Here is a 4,119-nt window from a genome sequence, read left to right as displayed (position 1 = left end):
TGGTTCCCTAGATGTCGTTTAAAGCCATTCTTCTATCTCCCTTGGAAGGAAGAAGGCGGCTTCATTTTCCTCAGCAACTTGTGGCTGAGGGAGAACATTCACCGGGACTCCTTGCACCACCCTTTGCGGAGGCTCAGGGTGCTTGGCGTACCATTCGGCCGGAATGATGACTTCGGGCACCACATTCCACGCCCTTTGGGTTATCACCGGCACCAAGGGCAGGGAGGCGAGAAGGTTTAACCTCTGGTGCAAGAGGTTCACCTCTCGGAGATAGCCCTCCAGTCCCACCGTCAGATGGTTGATACGGTCCACTAACGCTTCCTCCACTCCCGTCATTTCATCAATAGCCTCCCTTAGGGCGTAAACATAGTTTACAAGAGAGTCTTCTGCTGTTGATGATCTCCTCCCTTGTCGGTTACCTCTTGAAGATGATCCGCTTGTTCTGCTTGCCATTTTCTGTGAAAGAAACCAAAGAAAGCTAAATTTTCACAAAACAGTGCCTCAGACACGGCCCCGTGCTCGCTGAGCACGGCCCCGTGTCCATTTGTCTGCAGGATTTTAGGCTAAGGAGTCTTGGAGTTTTAAATTATTTTCATGGTTTTTAACTGTGTTTTAAGCTTAGATAATTTAAAACAAAGTTATACAACTAACTTTAAACAAGAATCCTTAGCAAATAATCTTACAAACTTCACATAGAGGGTTGGAATCATGGGGTTTCCAAGCTTCTATGGAGGAAATGTTGAAAAATTTTGAAAGAAGAGGAAATGAATAAAAGTGGAAGAGACAAGATGGTCCTTGGGAACCTTCTTTTAGCACTTACCTAGGATGGTATGAGTGAAGATCCCAGGAATCTCTGTCTATTGAAGTGGTCAAAAATGAGCAGGAATCAGGCTGCATTTAAAGAAAACGACAGCGCACTGGACACGGCCCCGTGTTCACTGGACACGGCCCCGTGTGCAGAGGAAATCCTGACACATTTTGTCCGTATTCTGACAAAATCAGCAGAGAATCTTTTAGGTGAGCACGGGGGCGTGTTGACCTGGACACGGCCCCGTGTCTGGAGGCTGTCTTATGGAGTTTTGTTACTTCTAAGGATTTCGTTGATATTGGGTGGTTCTTTACTGGTTGGGACAACCCCAAAGTGCCTAAGATACCTTAATTGTCCTAGACTAAGGCGAGAACGCAAGAGGTTGTCGGTGAGGGTAATTCCTATTTTCATTCTAGGTGGACAAGTCCAACCCTTTTCCCGGGCTCTCGTTAAAGAAGGTGTATGCCGAATCGCTCAGGTCTATGTATGCACCGAACGAAGTCGATGGAGAGTCCTTCACGGCACAATCGACACAGGGACGACTATCGTCCAAGTCTTCGCTAGGTATGAAGGTAAATTTTTTAGCAACGAGGTTGTCGGAATGCGGTTCCAACATTTCTTCATGGTCATCGTCTTGGGGCGGATCAATAAAGTCCTTCCTAAGCTCCTTTGACCAATTTAGAATTAGCTCTTCTAGTTGAAATAACTCATCAAGGAGCATTTCCCCTAGAATATCTGGCTGGGCGCATTCGAGGGAGAGATAGTGCTTATTTTTACTTTCGCCCCACTTAAGGTTATAAGGAATCGGTGGGTCTATGTAGTGGGGCCTATAATTTAGAAAGTAACATTCTAATTCTTTATGTTCGCCTCCACATAATTGACACCACGTACCATAAGAGTGCCGAAAGTAAAAAGAATTACTATCACTCATGTGTTTGTCAGAAATTACCAACCGCCGGGATCTAACGGTTCTGTTTTCAGTAAGTGAATCTTGGGCACGGGGGCGTGTTGAGTGAGCACGGCCCCGTGTTCAGCTTACTGTCTGACTTAAAACAGGATTGCCAGTTCCAATGATTGAGCACGGGGGCGTGTTCAGCGGGCACGGCCCGTGCTGAGCTCTGCAGAAGCTGAAAAACTAAGAAAATCCTAAAAAATTAAAAAGAAAAATAAAAATATGATTAGGCCGTTAATTCCTAACTTTCTTAAAATCCTTGTGTCCTCGGCAACGGCGCCAAAAACTTGATGTGTGCGAAGTGTAATATATTTTTGATGTATATTTTAAGCCCTTTTTACATTTTTAGCCAAGTTTTAAATTTATACAACACGATATTTACTAACACTAAACACACATATGGGCAAGTGCACCCATCGTGGACGTAGTATAGTGTTGGTAAGATACCGAGGTCGTCCAAGGACACAAGAGCTTTTAGTACCGGTTTATCCTCAACGTCTAATCAAATCAAAGAGTTAGAAAAGATTATTAAACTAAGAAAATAAAAACTAACTAAATGCTGAAAAATAAAAATAAAATAAAAACAGATAGACAAGATGAATCACTTGGATCCGACTCATGTATTAGTATAACCTTTGATTATTTTCGCACTTTTGCACTTGTTTAAGAGATTATCTTAGTTATTGTAGTAGGCCCCTCTTTTGAAGGCGACGTTACCCTCAACCCAGTAGTTTGAGTCAGCAAGGATACAATCCTAAAGGGTTGGATTATTGGAAGATAATGAATTAAGTTATTAATGTAAATTATGGTAGGCCCCGCTTTTGGCGGTGACGTTACCCTCGACTAAGTAGTCTGAGTCAGCAGGGATACAGTCCTAAATAGCCGGGTTATAGTATTAATAGTAGTTAACTTATGAGGGGGTCAAAGAGTTTGGATCCCCGCCATCCAATACCTATGGGCATTGAAGGAGATCCTACTAAATTTGACCCAAGTCCCTTGCAGGACCTCTAAACGCTGAACAAGGGCAAGACGCTTACCAAACCGTTCCCTTAACCCCCGACCCGGTAGCCAACATACCTCCATATAGACCGTGGATATATGAATGATGAAGATCTTTTATTTTATATAGACAGTAAAATAATGCCAAGACACCACGGACAAACGATAAGGAAAGATCACCTTCAACATAAGCAACTAGTTATTAAAGTCATTAATACAAAACCAAATAAAAAGTGCAAAAGATTAAAAATAAAAAGTATTATACTAAACACTTGTCTTCACCAAGTGATGTAAGAGACTTAGGCAAACATGGCCTTGATTGTCAAGAACTCTTACGATCAATCTTAGATCCCGAGACGACTCACACACTCTATGATGGACAATGGATGATGGTGGTGGATGATGGTGTTGTGATGGTGGTGGGTGGTGGATGAAGTGTGAGAGAGGTGGTGCGCCAAGGGATGAGTTGAAATGAAGCCAAGCACTCCTATTTATAGGCTGAACAGAAGGCTGGGCACGGCCCCGTGTCCGCTGGACACGCCCCCGTGTCCGCTGGACACGCCCCCGTGCCCGTCTGACACTCTCTCTCTTCATTAATTGTAATTCACAATTACAATTAATGCGCCTGCGGTACTTTCTCCACGCCCCCGCGTTCACTGGACACGGCCCCGTGGTGGGCAATAGAAGCTTCTATAGGTTTGTCTTTTCTGCTGCTTCTTGGGCATGGCCCCGTGCTGGCTGAGCACAGGGCGTGTTCAGTCTTCTGCCTTCTCTATTTTGCTTGGGAAGATGCCGTTGAGGGGTCGGGCAATCCACTTTTGTTCCTTTTCTTGTATTTATGTTAGATTTAGCTGTCTTTTTGCTTCTTTTGTGAATTTGAGCTCATTTAATCCTGAAAATACAAAAGGAAGACAAAAACACTCTTTTTCCAACATTAGTACTTAAAAAGGGTTAGTTTTATGCCTCATTTGATGTAATTTATATGTTGCATTTTACACACATCACTCTGCTATCCCAGCAACAACTGAGGAGGTTACACTGCAGGAGTTACAAGTAACTCCTGTCAGTAGTTCAAGTTGAGCAGCTACTACAAATGTTGAACCCACTGGTTTACATTTGGACAGTGGTTACATTCATAAGACTCCCTTGAAGGCAATTCCTTCTATAGCACCTCTGAGAACCACCAGTGAGTTTGCTATGCCCACTGGTACCTTTTTAAAAGGCTATCAAGTGCTGAAGGAAGAAGACCCAGTACCAAGAACAAGGTGCATCAATGAATGACTTTTGGGATTTATTTCCTAAGTCACACATTGGTACAACCACTACTGGTGGGGATCAGATGATACCATTAACTTGGGTG

Source organism: Helianthus annuus, chromosome 1 (genome assembly GCF_002127325.2).
Source record: "Helianthus annuus cultivar XRQ/B chromosome 1, HanXRQr2.0-SUNRISE, whole genome shotgun sequence".
Lineage (NCBI taxonomy): Eukaryota > Viridiplantae > Streptophyta > Magnoliopsida > Asterales > Asteraceae > Helianthus > Helianthus annuus.
This window is presented reverse-complemented; position numbering follows the sequence as displayed.